The sequence below is a fragment of the Eleutherodactylus coqui genome, chromosome 1, assembly GCF_035609145.1.
Source record: "Eleutherodactylus coqui strain aEleCoq1 chromosome 1, aEleCoq1.hap1, whole genome shotgun sequence".
NCBI lineage: Eukaryota > Metazoa > Chordata > Amphibia > Anura > Eleutherodactylidae > Eleutherodactylus > Eleutherodactylus coqui.
In genome coordinates, this window is record NC_089837.1 from 145,322,536 (window position 1) to 145,341,892 (window position 19,357).

Sequence of the window (19,357 nt, forward strand, 5' to 3'; positions counted from 1 at the left end):
TCCACCTAACAGTTGCCTTATCAATCCCATATTTGGTCATTAGTTCAATAAGGATGGTATAAGATATACTATATCCACCACATTTCCCTGATCAACCCAGTCGGTGATTTGGTCATAGAAGGCAATTAGATTAGTCTGGCATGACTTGTTTCTTACAAACCTATGTTGGCTCTGATTTATTACTCCATTCTCATCCAAGTACTTGCATATATGCAGTTTAATGATTTGTTCAAAGATCTTTCCTGGTATAGAAGTCAGGCTCACAGGCCTGCAGTTTCCTGGGTCCACCTTAATCCGTTTTTAGAAGATAGGGACAACATTTGCCCTTCTCCAAACTTCTGAGACTTCTCCTGTTCTCCAGGTATTTTCAAAGATTACGGCGAGTGGTTCAGTAATTACATCTGCTGCTTCCTTTAATATCCCAGGATGTAATTCATCTGAACCTGGAGACTTGAATTCATGTAAGTTAGCTAAGTGTTCCCTCACCATCTCTCTGCTTATAGATAGCCTGCATTCTTTTATTCCCCCAAATAACACAGGGAAGATCACTTGATGTTCCATCTACTTTCTGAGAGAAAAGAGATACAAAATAGAAATATAAAAGTTTGGAATTTAAAAGTATATTACCTGCACTTCTTCACTCTTTTTTTCTTTCCGTTTGTTCCAGGTTCCATTTAGCTACATACTAATGCACACTACTCTCTGATTGTCCAGTTCAGATCACGTGAGCAGCTCTGATCAGAGAGCAAGATATAGTACACTGGTAGTCTAAAGGTGCATTTACGCACAAATGATCACTCAAAATAAGTCAGAAACTGACAGTTTTGAGCGATCATTTTGCATAGGTACTAATGGGCTAAATCAGCCCTTTAGTGCTTCATTGCATGTATTTAGAGAATTGTGGGTGGTCTGTTCTCTAAATACATTGCTATTGTTCTCCAGCGGGACAGCGGCTGTTAAAGAATGTTATAAGCTGTTATCAGCACTGCCAGGGAAGAACACAGTGAATGTGAATGACTAAACAATTGCTATTCACATGCAATGTTGTGCAAACAATTATTTTTATGACTGCCTTAAATGAACAACAAAAGAGAATCAAACAAATTATCACTCATTGTTGAATCATTGGCCATCTTTACACTGAACGATTATTGTTTAAATTCGCACAAGTCAACAATTTTTTTAACGATAACTGTTCCATATAATAGGTCCCTAACACTAGTAATTTACTGTGGGGATTGGGTAGTCTGAAGATGGCATTGGCAATCTTTGGTAGCCCGCAATCCAAGAGACGGCAATAAAGAACAACTTCAGGCAATATACACACCTCCCCCTCCAGTCCCGGGACAGAATTTTGTACTAAAACTGGAGGGTTGCTTTCAAACTTTGCATACTAAAATGTAATAATTCTCCAGAAATTCATCTTAAAATATTTCTCAAGCAAGTGACACTGAAGTGACATTATAATAGCACATATGAAGCTACCGTCACTATCCAGAATATTATAAGTGTCATACCATATAAATAGCCAAATTACTAAATCCCAGAACAGTATCACAGCATTCTGATTTTTACAGGTTTAATTTCACTGGCAAGTTGCAAGTTAAGATCTTTGAAATCTCTTTACAATTTGCCCTGTCCTTTTAGCTCCTATATATTACCCATGTCCTCCTACAACTGTATAGGAGCCTGATAACGTTCCTACAATATTAAAAATGGTTCCGTAAGTTTCATCTCATGGACTTTTGGTGGGTTATAAAAATATCTTAAAGAGGTATTCCTATCTTGGACTTTTATGGAATATCATTGGTATATATGCCATACATGACTAATAGATGAGGGTCCCTCCCCTAAGACCCGCATCTATCTCACAAACCAGTCCCTCGTGACCCTATCCCAGCTCTCCACTGCTGCCTTAGGATGGGACTACAGAAACAGAAGAACTGGTTGTTCTGCACATTTTTCCATAACTCCCATAGAACTAAATGGAAGTTATGCAAACATTGTAGCACAGCAAGCTATGCTGTTTCCACAGCTGGAGATTTAAAGGGGTTTTCTGGGCACAGCTATTTCTAAAATGCCAGCCTCCGGAGATTGTGGCTTGCTGGCAAGTATTCCCATCTCAGGCAAGATTGGTTGAGATGTGAATACTCCTTTAATGTAGCAGATCTATATACCAGTGTTTATAGTTGAAATACCTCCTTTAGTATCATGGTATTCCTGACTGGCAGCGGCCTTTTTCAGCATGTTAATGTGTCCTGCCACATGAAAAAAAAATTGTTCAGGAATGGTGTGAAGACCATGAAGAAAGCCCCATTTACACGGGACGACTGTCGGGCAAACGATGCCCGACACTCGTCCCCGTGTGTGCTAACTCCCGGGCCGTTGGCTCACAGCAGGGCAGCTGGAGATTTCACTTCTTGCTCTCCCCCGCCCCTCTTCATTCACTCAACACAGCAGCTGTGCAGCAATGAATGGCTGCTGTTTATTCTGAACGATAATCGTTCAGGATTTCATGCAGCTTAAAATTCTGAACGATGATCGTTCAGTGTAAATAGCAGCCGTTCAGTACTGAACGGCCACTGCTAAAGTGAATGGAAAGGGGCGGGGGAGAAGGAGGGGTGAAATCTCCTCCAGCAGCCCCGCTGTGAGCCAACGATACTTACTCCTGTGCAACAGCACGCGAGCGAGCGAGTAGATGCGGAGATGAGTGTTGGGCATAGTTTGCCCCGACACTTGTCCCATGTAAATAGAGCTTAAGACTTTAAAGTTGTTATCCTGGACTCCACATTATTCAGATATCAATCTGAGGGCTTATTCACATGTCCGTATATCGGCCAGGTTTTAACGCCCGGCCGATATACGGTGTCCCTTTCTGCAGGGGAGGAGGTGGGCCAGCCTGGGAGCAGTACACTGAGCTCCCGCCCCCTGTCTGCCCCTTGCCACTGTTTACAATGGGAGGTATGGGATGGGGCGGGGCTAAATTCTGCCTGTCCTGCACCCTCCCACTGCAAATAGTGGCGAAGGGCGGAGAGGGGGCGGGAACTCAGTGCACTGCTCCCAGCCCACCTTCTCCGCCTGCAGAAAGGGACACCGTATATCGACCAGGCATGAAAACCCAGCCGATATACGGATGTGTGAATAAGCCCTGAATATGTATCTGTGTGATGTGCTGGAAAAACAAGTCTGATCCATGAAGGCCCCACTTTGCAGACATAAAGGGATATTCTGGTTGTGAAGCAAATTTTCAAAAATTTCAGCTATAAAAGTTGTTTGCGCCATATTTATACACAGCTGTTTATGGGTATAAATTGTGCAGCCATTACTTTCTTTCTGTGCGCTTCCCCGCTAAGCACTGCCCTGCTATTGGTCAGCAATCTGATCCTGAGAGCTGAAGAGAGAAAGCTGGTCATTCCTACTGAGCAGACATGTAGCGCTGGAATCTAGGGCAACCTGTGAAGAAACACTTCTGAAGTGCCAGAAGGTGGTAATGGTTTTTAGACCTACAGACACATAAGGCTGCCGCGCTCAGCTGTTTCCATAACACATAGCAAGATGGTCAAAAAACTACCCGTGGGTTTCTAATTTCACCCAGGAAGTGCGGAGATGGGACAACCCCTTTAATAATCACTGCTCCAGATTCAAACCTTTTCACAAACTGCATAAAATAATTAATTAAAGGGGATATTTCCTACTCGGGATCCCTCTGGATTTGCCACAACTGCAACTATTCAACCCCCTGCAGAGAAATATTTGGCCACACAGCTTTTCCCAGTGATAACAGTTGATCCCTTGGGATTTCTATAGCTGGGCCAGCAGTGATCACCTGATCTCCGAGGCAGATTCCTGACCTGAAGCAGCTGTCCATTTGGACAAGTTCTCTAACTGCAAGAATGCCAAAAGTCAGATATTTCTGGTTAATTAGGAAATATTCAAGAAAAACGGAATAAAAATAAATTCATGTTACAAAAACAGGGCTAGCTAAACTGAAGATTAAAGTGGGAGATGTTTTCCCGGTCGATGTAATGATGTCCTAAAATAATTTTGTGTTGGTGTTTGGAACTGAATTAGTTGGTTTGGCATAAATGAAAAACTCAAATTAGACAGATGAAACAAATTTGTCACTCTTCACTTCCAAAGCTCTCTGAATCTCTTATCAGTGAGACTAACCAGAGGGATTGAAGGAGTTATTAGGGCTCTATAAAATATGTACAGTTACCTGCATATGACAATTTAGTGTAAAAAGGCGCCAATCCTGAAAATACTCCAGTGCTAATACTCTAGTCTCTAGCTATTCTCTATTTACACTGTATTGAACTGTGACTTGCCATACTGGTATGTGACTAATGTCCCATTTACACGGGACTAGAGTCATCTAAATGACTGCTCGAGCGCTGACGTCACCGCTAAGGTCATTAGCGCATGTGCAGAGCGCTAATGTCAATGGCCAGTCACAAGATAGGGGAGAGTACAGCACATGACTGCTGTTGTTAGTGACTGTTCGAAATTGCCACATTCTGCTATGGCACATCACAGCTTCAAACAATGTAAATAGACATGGAAAGGAGACTGAACTAGAGCAGTTCTTGGCTGCAGGGGATTAGAGAATGACTATAAACCCTTTTATGCAAACTTATCTCATATGTAGCTAACAGTGATTTTTTTTTTATTTTTATAAAGCCACGATAGTCTCTACAAACTTATTAATGGCTATAAAGAAACAAAATTACCTCTCCACACTCTCATCTGTAGATATACAACTAGTAATTATTAGGAAATTATAGCACCAGTGTTTCTGGTGGCGCAATGCACCCCACAGCTGTGCTGCAGGGTACAGCTCTACTACATCCATCCTAATTCCCACACAGCTATACTACATCCATCTTGACCCCACACATTACACACACACCTCTACTACATCCATCCTGACTCCACACATTACACACACAGCTCTGCTACATGCATCCTGATTCACACACATTACACACACATAGCTGTAGTACATTCATGCTTATTTCCAGACATCACCAGCTCAGCAGACTCTGGGATAAAGTGATCAGCCCCATGTGATCCCTGACTCCACCCACATGTGATCACAGGTCCAGGTGGCTGCTGTCGGCTTTTTGAGCATACCAAATTGCACAATGGCTCCTCCCACAGCAGTGACATCACCGCAGGTCCTTCAGCCCCCCGGATCTCTGTGATGGCGATAGGTCGGTGTCTTCTGTCAGGACTGCTGAGTTGTGTCTGAGAATATAACAGCTTAGTTGTATTCTCATTTTATTATTTTTGTCCTTCCCTTTCAAGAACCCTAACAATATTGTTCTGTCGGTCAGGCTCTGTACTTTATATGTTGTAGGACCTGTGATGATGTCACCAGGAGGCGGAGCATGATGTCACCAGGGGCGGAGCATGAGAAGCACCCACACACCTACATACTTACGGACAAGTGATTGTTAGTAGTTTGATCATGAGAAAAACGAAGTACACCCTCTTTGAATTCTATGTTTTTATACATCAAGACATAATAAAAAAAACATCTGGTGCTATGACCAATTTCACATCTGCGTTGGAATCTCAGGCTGGAATCTCCGTCACAGACCCAGCTGAAAATACCGGAAGAAAAAGCACTGCTATGCTTTTTTTCTGTCCAAAAGCCAGGCAACTGGGTGGAAAGGGGTCCCTTGCACGCTGGATCAGGTTCTCAGTAAGAACGACTGCGCTTTGCTCCATTCAGCTTTCTATCAACCCTGACCAGTCTTCTTGTCCCAGTTGCTGAAAAACACCCCCACAGCATAATGCTGCCACCACTATGCTTCAGTGTAGGGATGGTATTGGGCAGGTGATGAGCGGTCCATGGTTACCTCCAAACTTAATGCTTAGAATTGAGGCCAAAAAGTTCAATCTCCATTTTGTCATACCAAAGACTCTTATTTCTCACAGTTTGAGAGTCCTGCAGGTGGGCTTCCATGTGTCTTTTACTAAGGATAGATTTCTTTCTGGCTACTCTGCCATAAAGGCCAGATTATTGGAGTGCTGCAGAGATGGTTGACTTTCTAGAAGTTTCTTCCATCTGCACACAGAATCTTTGAAGTTCAGCCACAGTGACTACTTGGTTCTTGGTCCTCTGTCTTACCAAGACCCTTCTCCCCCGATTACTTAGTTTGGTGGGGTGGCCAGTTCTAGAAAGAGTCCTGGTTGTTCCAAACTTCTTCCATTTAAGAATTATGGAGGCCACTGTGCTCTTGGGAACTTTCAGTGCAACAGATCTGTACCTCCACAAAATCCTGTCTCTACGGTCTATAGGCAGCTTTTGTCTACCACATGGCATCGTTTTGGCTCTTATATGCATTGTGAGCTGTGAGACCATATATAGACAATGATTTGTCTTAGGGCTTAGTCACACGGGCGCATCAGCGCCGGTGTTACTGCAGGAAGATGGCCGCACTTCAGAACGGACGTCTCTCTGCAGTGCCGGGAAAAACATGTGACCCGCTTCATTGCCGGTCATGTGTTCTTTCTTCAGCGCTGTGGGGAGTCGTCTGTCTTGAAGTACGGCCGTCTTCTTCCTGCAGTAAGGGCTCGGTCACACGGGCGCATCGGGGCCCGTGTACGGTTACTGATGCGCCTGTGTGACTAAGCCCTGAAGAGTCACATTCACTACCAAAGGGTCAGAATACTTATGTCAATGCAAAATGTTAGTTTTTCATTTTTAAAACATTTCAAACATTCTGTTTTCCCTTTGTTGTAATTGGGTGAAGAAAGCAGAATGATGGGGGAAAACATATAATTTTTTTTTAACTTGCACAAGCCACAACATAAAAAAATGTAATAAAAAGGTTAAAGGGTCTAAATGCATTGTATATCCCACCTTTTGAGAATTGTCATTATCACAATAAAATCAATGTTATTCACTTCACTGGCCTTAATCTTATGGCTGTTGGGAGAAGAACTCATAAAAGTATAAAGACAAGCAAAGTTCTGTAAGAGAATGACTTTTAAAGAAATCCTTAAATTTGAAAAGCTGGTCCTTGAACACAGAAAATACTGTTAAAATGTCATGATATTTGGAGTAATAAGCTAAACAGTATCAGCTGAATACATCACATGGCATTCATTCTGTATCTGCTACTTCTTTGTATTAGATCAAAATCCTGCTTCTCTGCAGAGATGTCGCTCTATTGTTATGTAATATATAAAATCTTGTGATTCTTTGGACATTGTTCCAGCACCTTCACGGGACTGTTCCCTCATGTTACAACTGCCAACCCTGCTAAGATGTAGTTATGATCTGGCACATTCAAGTTTCTATCAAGTTTCAATAATGATGCTTGCTCGGCCTAAAACCAAAATAATTTTACATTTCAGCATTTTAGATGTCATAGTTTTTAATTTTTGGGTGATCTAGTTGTATGATGTCTTTGGGTACTGAATTCTTTTTTCTTTAGATGCCATTCTGGGGTACACTTACATTAAAGTTTGGTCTATATTACTTTTTTCTTTTGGAGAAAGTACAAAAGACTATTATGGAAATGCTAACCATCTTCTATATTATTTGGTGTGTATGTACTGCACAAACATGTTTGTGTTTCCAGCTTCAAGAGCCAAATCTCTATCCTGTACAAATACCTACATTCCTCTACACTATAAAGCCACAATAGGCCTCTCAGTTTGGCTACCTACCTTCTTTGACTTGAGCCTCTGTCAGGAATCGAACTGGGGACCTCTTGCACTCCAAGCAGTAGCCCTTACTATTGAGCCATCTAGCCCTTTGGAAGTTTTGCCTTGTTCCCAGATCCTGCAAACCCAGTCCCTGTCCTAGCTTCCCACCAATTCCTGATTAGGCTGATTATAAAAGCCTGGACCTGCCACGCCCTTCTTGCATGATTATTCTGCTCTACAGCATTGATTGATGAAGCTCACTTCTGCTGCTCCTCGGCAATTGCTACAAGACCTCTTGATATTGACTTCTAGCTTCCCTTCTGACTATATTACCTGCCTCATTTATCTGTACTACAAGCTAAGACCTCCCATTGCTGACCCCTGGCTTTCCTTCTGACTACATAATCCACCTCATCTATCTGTACTGCAAACCAAGACCTCCCGCTGCTGACACCTGGCTACTCTCCAGGCCTGTGGTTACTACTCTTGAGGCTGCAACCAAGTGCCTGAAACCATTACAACATTTCTGATCGTCCAAATATCATGCAATGCTCACTAAAAACCCTAGCTTCAACCAAATACATTAAGATGACATTCTAAACTTTCCACAGATTTTATATCTTGCTGGCCAAGGGATTCCACACCGGGACATACTCCATTGATCTATGCCTCTAATGTGAAGAACCACAAGTAGATATCGCATTAGAAGACTATGTTGTAACCTGGAAAACAACCTTGCAGATGTGGATAGCCCCACATGAACCTCAGACCTTAAAGCTACAGTATTTTTTGAAAAGTTCTTTAACCTATTCAAGTTGGACTGGGGAACAACTATCCCAAAATAATTCTAAAGGTTTTTCCAGGCATAGGAGTGTGTTATCAAAACAGAATCAGAGGACATTTCAGATGCGTCACTTCGTATCTTAAAGGGGTTGTCCCGCGGCAGCAAGTGGGTCTATACACTTCTGTATGGCCATAATAATGCACTTTGTAATGTACATTGTGCATTAATTATGAGCCATACAGAAGTTATAAAAAGTTTTTTACTTACCTGCTCCGTTGCTAGCGTCCTCGTTCCCATGGAGCCGACTAATTTTCGCCCTCCGATGGCCAAATTAGCCGCGCTTGCGCAGTCCGGGTCTTCTGCAGTCTTCTATAGAGCCGCTCGTGCCAGAGAGCGGCTCCGTGTAGCTCCGCCCCGTCACGTGCCGATTCCAGCCAATCAGGAGGCTGGAATCGGCAATGGACCGCACAGAAGAGCTGCGGTCCACGGAGACAGAGGATCCCGGCGGCCATCTTCAGCGGTAAGTATTGAAGTCACCGGAGCGCGGGGATTAAGGTAAGCGCTCCGGTAAGCTTTCTTTACTTCCCTGCATCGGGGTTGTCTCGCGCCGAACGGGGGGGGGGTTGAAAAAAAAAAAAACCCGTTTCGGCGCGGGACAACCCCTTTAAGCATAAAAATAAAGGTTGACCAACCTATTTAACCTACCTCAAAAACAAAAAGTGCCAGAACCCGGAGCACCTTTGCACTGACAGAGTAACACTAGCCTTCCTCCACAACCCCCCCCCCCGCCCCCCGCCTTTCTTGTTCTAGTTTACAAAATCATCTTTTTCACATTAATCTGATATTTAGGTAGTTTTCTATTTCATATTACTTTAAAAAGCGAGAAACCAAGTTGGTTTTTCAAAATGTTAAACGTACTTCCACAATGTACTTGTTGTGTAGCAACTCAATGAGACCACAATGAACACTTTATCAAACCACAAAATCTGAATAATCCAAAGTGGACAAAATCTTTCTTCAGGATTTAACCCATTTAATGCATTACCTCCAGCAAGACTTGTTGCCGGACAATTGATGGAGCACACTGCAGCCAATCATTACCTTATATATATGGTTGGCTTTACAGCCACACCCCACTTCTGATTACTAGGTACAGTAGGTATTAGTGTATCTTGACGCCACCGGAACTGTGGGTGGTGTCAATATACAGCATGCTTGACAGGCTGGGCACACTCCCCTTTCTCATTGGCTGCAGGCCTGCCACCCCTGCTCGGGCTCTCTGGTCCTGGGAGTCACTAAGATCGCCTTAGCGGCTTCACAGTGCATTAATAGTGGGCCATGCTGCGCCGCCGCTCCCTCACTGTCCGTAGCCGCTCTGTTGTGCCACGTGTGCTGGCAATGCAGGAAGGCCGGCATGGAAGCCGCTGTAGGCGCCGGATAACAAGACACTGTTCGACCGTGGAACCTGCAGCGGACCCAGAGGCAGGGTGGCGGTGTCCGTGGCGGCTGTACAGTCACACATCCTGGCCCGCTGTCGCCCGTCCTGCCCCTGATGGTATGAGGGAGAAGCCACCGGACACAGCTGTCGCTCGGCACATGTGAGCGCTGCTCAGCGTCGATGGTGCGCCTGATGCAGTGGGGGAGAAGCCAGCAGCCAGACCCACCGGTCCATGCAAGCGCTGGTGAACGCCGCTGCGGAGAGCCGCTACAATGAGTCGCTACAGCCGGCAGCTGTACCTCTGGGATTCCATCAAGTGTAGGGGAAACATTGACTCACTGGCCCAGGGAGGCCGCAGCAGCAGGGGGACAGTCTGTGACAGCTGGCAGTGGCTGCCATATAATGAATCCTAGGACCTTCCAGGACCTTAATCTTGCACCTATCGTAAGCTAGGGGTGTGAGTGGGGCGTTCCTCCATGGAAGCCCTGTCAAACCCCTAGCTTCCGGTGGCGTCAAGATACACTAATATCATCATGATCAAGATCATCATGATGAAGCTGTATGCCTTGATAAAGCAATTGCCTCTTCCCCATGATGTATATTACGTACATCTGTAGCATAGTATGCAATGCAATGTTAATTTATATAATGACTATACACAGGGAAAATTTATCCAACCCCATGCTCATGATTTGTAGCAAAAAGAAGTCCCAATATTTTAAGTAAAGCAACTTCTGAATTTTGGGTCTTTTTATGCCAAATTCAGCACTTTTTTGAAAGTGGTCGAGGCTTAGCCAAAAAAAAGGGGGAGGACCTCACTTATAGCTGGCATATATTTCTGTCTGCATGTATACTAGCCAGACATGCGTTAAGTTTATTTAGAGGTCTTAATAAGCTTGGCATACATCATTCCAGGGCAGTTTTTACTTAGAAAGGCATATAAAATGCTGGTCTAATTAAATTTTTCACGCTATTTTTAAATCATAAAGTATAGAGTGTAATATCATTACAAACTACTTGCTCTTGTATTTAAAGAGGTCTTTTCCAGTCAAGACATAGACTTGAGGGTTTGGCAGCTGAGAAGTCCATCAATATGCCAAGAATAAACACATTCTTTACCCATTTAAAGGTCAAAAATGGTGGCAACAGGTAGGGTTCTGAAATTGAATCTCATTTCAAAGGAGGAAGAACTACCTACCATTAAGCTCTATTCACATTGTGTTTGAGGCATCTGTTGGATGCATAAATAGGGAAATATTCCCAACATATATAGCCACAGAATGCCTCCTACACATGTAACTGTATACCACAAACCAAACATACAACATATCACAAAATATACCAAGGAGTAAATGGAAGATGTTTTTTGGAACCCATCAGCCCCATAATGGTCTATGGACCAAGTTGGCATATGCGCTAGAAGCTAAAGAACTGGAACTCTTCAGTGCTAAGGATTGTTGTGGGTCTGTTAGATCTCCACCCATCTGACTTTTTGACATGTTTGACTGAGTTGCCATAAATGTCTTTGCTAGAAAAACCATTAATGTAGCATCTACAAAGGATTCTCATAATAAACACAGAGGTAACAAAGAACAGAAGATCCACAGACTGTAAAAATGACATGAAAGTCAAATAATTATAATAAAGAAGGAGGAAGAGGTGGATTAAACTAGGGAGAGACTGAAAAGACTAGTTGTATGAAAAGTTGGATGCTTGCTGAATATAATGTAGCTGAGGAAGACTGTCGCATTAGAAAAATGCATGCCTCCATATTAAAAAATGCAGTTTGTTTTCAAGGCATTCTGTAGTTTTTCTCTGATTTAAGCCCAATGCACATGGGGTATTTGCATTGCGGAATCTGGACAGGTACGCAGGGATCACCGGCCGGGCACAGGGTCGGATTCCGCTGCAGGATCCCGCATGTGGAATCCAACCCGGTCGTGTGTATTCGGCCTTATTGTGCAAGTTGTAGTTTCTTAAAAAGCCATTAACAAACTTAAGATTGTGGACAAATCGATTTCAGATCACATTGACAATCACATCTCAGCAAGAATTAAAAAAATGCTGATCAACATCTCTAATTCTCAGTTCAATCTGAGCTGCTGGGAGAAGACTGCTGCTATAATATTTTCTATATACTGCATATGGAGAAAACAGCTGATTCTGCTCTTTGTAACATACATGGATAAATAACAGCATCATGAAGGACATTATACCTTTTACTGAGCAGTGTTGATATGATTCCATTAGCTATGGGACAGTAAATCATTCACCATTAGCTGCAGTAGCCATGTCTTTGTGAATGTCTCTCCTATCTCCTTCTCCTCCCTTCCCTCTCCACTCCATAGACTTCTATTGTCAGGACAAGCCATCCTCCTCCTGCCTCCTGTGTTCCAACTTCTCTCTGTTACTAGAGAAGGATTCACTTTATAATAGAAAATTAGAAAGGAGACCCCAAGTCACCCAACACTTTAGAGGGATTTTTCAGGGAAGAAATGACAAAAGTAAACACTCCCCTTTGGTTCATCTTCAGTAGTCTATTAGGAAATAGCATTTACAGCAATTCCCTAAAATAAAGATACTATAAACAAAAGTAATAAGAGAGACCAAACAAAGGAAAATCAAATTCTGACTGACAACTCTTCCAACTCTGTCAACAGAATACATTCAATGGAAACAAGTAAGGGCCCCTTTACACAGAACGATTATAGTCCAAAAAAAATTGATGGATTGGGCAAAACTGAAAGATAATTGTTCAGTGTAAACACGGCCAACTATTGAACCACAACGAAAATTTGTGCATTTATCATTTGTTGTTCATTTTATGCAGGTATAAAAATCACCTGCAAGTAGTTATGTGTAAAAGGAGATCGTTCAGTCCTTCCCATTCACTGACAAAGTCAGCTGAAATACCAATACTTGGGTGATCGACAAAAAAAATGTAAACGATTATCTGCCTGCATAGCCTGACGACATTAAAGCAAACAACTCTGTCATCGTTTGCTCATTCCAACGATATCTCACTCCATGTAGAAGGAGCCTAAGGGACTGTAAAGATAGCCATCAGCATATGTCTTTCCCAGTACATGGCCCCTTTACGTCATTGATGTAAATATAGAAAGCATGTACTGTACTTGAAGTATGACTTTGCCAGCTCTCTCATAATACCCAGATTTCTTCCACTTGCAAAATGAGCTATTCCAGTGATATAGCGTACAGTTCCCTGGCATATAGGAGCAAGGGTCCAGTATTATACAGAAACAAATAATTGAGGGATGTAGAGATATTCTACATGGCCACAGTATGTGAACAAACAAATACTGTATGTTTGCTCATTAAAAACCATGGCCATTTCTCCATACTTAGGACATTTTTAAACGTGGCTATGTCCATTTAGGCACAAGAGCATTAATGATATTAGTTATTGGTAATAAGGCGTACATCGAAGTTAGTGCTGCAGTTGAACCCAAACGTACGTTATGAGGATGAAGTCAGAGCACTATAGAGAGTGCTGGACCCAGGGACCAGCTAGTCTTTGTCACAATGTGGGTAAGCATTTAGTAGGTCTACTTTGGGAACTTGTATTATGTTCCAAATCTTTCTACTTTGCACTAACAGTTGACCAGGGCATGTAAGCAGGACACAAAATGTACAAATTTGTTAGAAAGGTTGTATCAGGGGCGTAGCTATAAGGAATGCAGAGGATGTGGTTGCACCCGGGCCCAGGAGCCTTAGGGGGCCCATAAGGCCTCTCTTCCCCATATAGGGAGCCCAGTACTATGAATAAAGCATTATAGTTGGGGCCTTGTTACAGGTTTTGCATTGGGGCCCAGAAGCTTTAAGTTACGTCTCTGGGTTGTATCATGTGATAATGGCACACGATAAACCACTAGACTCTTCAGCACCGATCCATCCTACTGCTAATATTTGCAAATATGTTTTTCTATGCTTGATTTTGTGTGCTTGTTAGTAAAGGGTAAAGATAAAATGGCAGAGCCCAGCCGTTAAAAGGGGCATTCCCATTATTCTAATGTATATTAGAAAACTCACAAGTATGGATGCATTCCCTATGAGTCTATGGAGAAATGTAAACCAGCACCAAATTATTTTTGTATACTGCTCTGGCTTCCCACACAGGTAACGTTAAAGAGGTATTCTGGTAAGATTGAGTAATCCATTATCCACAGCATAGGGAATAACTAGCTGTTCGGTGAGCGTCCAACTGCTGCGACTCCAACTGATCCCGAGAACAGGGGTCAGGTCAGTCCCCAAATTAATGGAGTGAAGGTAGTGCATGCGCATCATTGCTCTATTGGTTTTAACAAGAGCACTGGAGATTGTTGAGTGCTTGAACTTGGCAATTTCTGGGCTTGCCATTGAAATGAATAGAGCTGCAACTCACATGCGCAACCTCCACTCCAGGGGACTGACCGGACCCCTGTTCTAAGGATTGGTGGGGGTCAAAGTTGTTGGACCCACACTGATAACTAGAAATGAGCGCGCATACTCGCTAAGGGCAATTACTCGAGCGAGCATTGCCCTTAGCGAGTACCTGCCCGCTCAGAAGAAAAGATTCGGCTGCCGGCGCAGGGGAGCGGTGAGTTACGGGACTGAGCAGGAGGGAGCGGGGTAGAGAGAGGGAGAAAGAGATCTCCCCTCCGTTCCCCCCCCCACCCCCCCGCTCTCCCCCGCTGCTCCCCGCCGGCACCCGAATCTTTTCTTCCGAGCGGGCAGGTACTCGCTAATGGCAATGCTTGCTCGAGTAATTGCTCTTAGCGAGTATGCTCACTCATCTCTACTGATAACCTATTTATCATAGGGAATAATTGAATCTTACCGGAATACCCCGTTAACCCCTTCAGTGGCAGGTTTATTATTTTATTATTACCATATTATGGTAGGGAACTCTCCGGTGCTTACTGCGCTGAGTATACAGTAAAATCCCCGGAAGATTTCAGATGACAGCTCAGTGCTCTACATATTTCAGCACTAGAGCTGTCCACGGAAATCTTCCGGGGTTTAACTGCATGCTCAGTGCAGCAAGCCCGGAAGATTTTCTGGGCGTGCCACTAAAGGAGTTAATGGAGGAAAGAAGCATAAAAAATGTAGTCAAGAAAAGACAAGCTGATGAGCACTGCCAAGCATGGAGAGCACAGTATGCCCTCTTCCATCCTAACACCATGTAGCCTTTTAGGTAGGCTACTCTTCAGGAATATTTACTTGGTGCAAAGCAAATGCAAACATAACGGATTATTGCAACTCTTTTTTGGCTGCCAATAGACCCACTAGCTCACATAACACAAATACAGTTATTTATAGTAGACTTTAACAAGAATTAACTAATATTGGCATATAAAACCTTTTTCTTATTAAATAATAAGTGTACAGGCAAAATTGTGCTTTTCATATTGAAACGTCATTTTAACATATTTCCCTCTAAGGCCAGGCACACCTGACTGTATGCTGACAGCTAGAGATGAGCGAACGTACTCGGTAAGGGCGATTTCGCAATCGAGCACCGCGATTTTCGAGTACTTCACTACTCGGGTGAAAAGTACTCGGGTGCGCTGTGGGTGAGCGGGGGTTGCAGAGGGGAATGGGGGGGGAGAGGGGAGAGAGAGGGCTCCCCCCTGTTCCCCGCTGCTACCCACCACTCCCCTCTGCAACCCCCTGCCCCACAGCGCACCCGAGTACTTTTCACCCGAGTAGTGAAGTACTCGAAAATCGCGGTGCTCGATTGCGAAATCGCCCTTACCGAGTACGTTCGCTCATCTCTACTGACAGCGTATCACGAGCATGTTTTTTGGTGTGTAACATGCTGTACCAATCTCCCATAGGCTGATGTGCTGCAGCTGACAAAATACACGAGCAAGAAAAATCATAGCATGTTCTATGTTGGCATGTATTACGCGCATATGTGCTAAGATAGTACATGGCGAATATCGACACACAGTAAGTGCGGAATGTCATTGCGTACTTGCCGCATGAAACATTGCGTGCGGCGTACAGTGAATTACAGCTTTTTGAGCCCGGCCTAAGTTTCTAAATCTAAAGCCGAATATCATCTCTTCCCTATTTACACAGAACAATTAAATACCACACATTTTCACTTAAAAACGTTGCTGTTGTTCTGACTTCCTCTACATAAAATATTCATTACACGTAATGGTAATTTTACAGTTTTTAGACTTCCCTAATTGGTCAATAAGTACTCGAAATTTCACTTGCTACGGTACATGTGTGTACTGGTAACATATATATGACATAAAGCCTGCAGCAATTTTATTAGCCACCGTTCACATGCGTTCCCATATCTTTACAATCATACACACCACACGATTCACATTGTGGGTTCATATTATTTTTGTAAAGGTATTAAAACGGATTGAATCTTCAATGTGCACCATTTTGTTAAGAATTATGCTTTCATGGAGGGAAATAAGATTTATAAAAAAAATTCAAAGAAAGGATTTTACAAGTTGGTATCCTCTACGACGAGATATTGGAAACCTTTACCATTAATTCATAAGATACACAAGGAAGTAAATGCATTTTTGGGAATCCATGATATCACAACTATCCAAACGACTTTTTATGAGATGGAGAATTGATGCAGAGATATATCAGTTAAGAAGAAAAACTATAAACCTCATAGTAGTTTGTTTTTTGCCTTATTCTGGATTCACACTACATGATAATAAATGCAACTTGACTGATAAGTCTCTTTTTCATCTTTACTAATTGTTTATAAATACAAAGTATATTTTCATAATAAAGTTATTAAAGGGGTTGTCCAGGTTACAGATTATTTGTAAAACTCCTAGACATACTCGCTTCTAGTGGCTCCCAATGTGTCCCACACTGGTGTTCAGTCCTTCATGCCTGTGTTTGTGTACAGGTTGCAGGCCCGACCAGTTTATGGGATGTCTCAGGCACTGCAGCCAATAACAGAGCTCAGTATCAATTGCTGAGCTCAGTTATTGGCTGCAGCAGCAGTGATGTCCAGTATACAGGCTGGGGCAGCATGTAAATGTGACATCACATAGGGGAGACCCAATGCAGCACTGCGAGACACAAAGGGAGCGGGGAGAGGTGACTATATCACTATTTGTTATTGTAGTGGGAAAAGTGTTTTACAGTTGAATTATACCTCGGACAACCCCTTTAAGGGTATGGGCACACGGGCAAAATCAACATTGGAAAAATCCGCTGCGGTTTGGTCTTATAATCTACTGAGCCGGTTTTCTGTTGCAGATTTGCACATTTTTACCCCAGACACATGCAAGGATTAGCCGCTTTCAATGTGGTGAATCCATAGGCAGATTTTCTAACACAGATTCAGGGCCCCTTCACATGGGTGTACTATTCATCAGTATTTTGTGAGACAAAACCAGTAGTGATACTGTATGTACAGAGAGAAAGTGGAATGGAAGGATTTGCATTTCTTCCGTATTTTGGACTCGCTCCTGGTTTTTGCTTACAAAATACTGACGAAAAATACACCGTGTGCAGGAGCCCTTAGCGTGGAATCGCATCAACGCATGTCACTTCTTCTAAATCCTCAGCATATAGACTACTGCGTGGTTTTTCATTCACATGAATGATACACTTTTGGATCCGGAATTCTCAGTGCATTAGAAATGGAATCTTCAACAATGCTGTGACGAAATCTGTCATATGAACACAGCCTAATGCAGCCACAGAAACTGTAATATATGGGACATGTATCTATACTGTTTCCTGTATGAACTACAACACTGTTTAGAATCCTTACTTTGATTTTTTCACCTGCCTCATCTCCCAAAATGCTACAATTAGAGAATACGGCGCATGCTATGAAATTACAGTAGCGACTACAAGTCCAGCCCGTCGGTCATGTGTACCAATTATTCGGTATGAAACAAATGGTGTTACAGGCGACTATCTCACCACGCCCCTTTCTAACAGCAAAGAAGAAACATTTCGAAGCTGCCCTAAAAACATTACAAATGTTTAGAAATAGGGCTCTTGTTCCACATATAATTATCTATACCATTTTCTAGAGCTTGACATATCAATCCATGTGATGCCGAGTAAGAGAATGAATAAATGAAGCCTGGCTGGTAGGATAATGCTGAATGTGAACTAAGAAGCATTATATATATACATATATATATATTCCTGTAATCCAAATTATCCACTAGGAAACCAAAGGCAATCATTATGTCTTTCACATTGAGTGAGGTAATCCAGCCTCCTAAAGTGGCACCATGCACATGGGCACACCCACAGCGACACATACAGCATCTTCATGTGTCTCCACTGTGTCACTGTGATACGCAGCAGGCAAGATCTATTACCTCTCCCCCTTACAAGGATATCCTCCCCATTACATAAATCACACTCAGCACTGCAATCCATCCCTAGGCAAAATTTCCTGATGTGTGAATACAGAGGTCTGTGTAATCTGCAGCTATATGTATCTATATGTATCCATATATTACAATGCCTGTGTACAGATATGCATCATCACAGCTCATATCTATGTAATCTGCGACTGATCACAGTGTAGCAATATGATAAAAAAAAAAAGGTAACATAGTCCTTGTAAGGAAGGGAATCAAAGAACTTACCTACAGGCTAAATGGAAAGATGTGGATCGCATGTAATTGTATTTTCCAGCTGAGATCCTTTTGTCCTGTCTCTCCGTCTGCTGTAAGGGAAGCTGATGGAAGCAGGCAATGGAATGATGCTTTCATGCTCCTGCCCACCCAGCTCGCACAGGATGCTGGGCTTTGTAGTTTAAATGCATAACATCACTTCCATCCTGTCTGCTGCTTAGCTACATCATGGCTTGTGCCGCCACTACAGGGAGCAGTGAATCCTGACATGCATGCACTAAATATGCTGATCTATCAATGAGCCCTTGCTATGTACAGGGTGACTCTAAAGGAAGCCCCAGTTTAATAAATCTATTACTCAGCAACCAACATACAAGAGAGGTTGTTTTCTGATTTAGATGATGCACAGGATCTCAGGTTTTATCCAAATCATATCAATTCATTGTAAGCCCTGTGGGTGATGTGACTCCTGGCAGAGTCTAATATATCTGGCATCATTGTGTCTGCGGCTTCCTGAATTCAAAAGGTGCTTTTACATGGAACGATGATTATTTAGAATCCCGCAAGAATCTAAACAATTATCGCTCAGCATACATGTATGCACCAACTGAACGACGAATGAGAAGTCTCTCACTTTTTGTTCATCGTTGAGTGTCTGCATGCAGAAAACTAAACGATGTATCGTTTTATGTAAACAGGCAGTCGTTCACTTATCAACAACTGCCTGTGAATGGAGGTGGGTGGGCTGGAACGATCGCTGGCCCCGCTTCGCCTTGATTCACTAGCCATGCTCATTCCTGTGTAAAAGTACAAGAACAATTATCACTAGGATGATCTGTTGGGCATCTGTTGCCCAACAGGTTGTCTCATGTA

General features: G+C 42.9%; 1 protein-coding gene across 3 annotated transcripts in view; it reads right to left on the reverse strand.

The window, feature by feature from the left end:
- GNB4 (G protein subunit beta 4) overlaps nt 1-18,618 on the reverse strand; it is a 96,261-nt gene extending 77,643 nt beyond the window's left edge. Inside the window, exon 1 of one of the 3 annotated variants that reach the window (XM_066601484.1) lies at nt 18,497-18,618. The gene's annotated coding sequence lies outside the window, so the exon portion shown is untranslated. The remainder of the gene's footprint in view (nt 1-18,496) is intronic. The other 2 variants (XM_066601491.1, XM_066601500.1) reach the window with 2 other exon arrangements.
- Between the last annotated feature and the right edge of the window lie 739 nt (nt 18,619-19,357).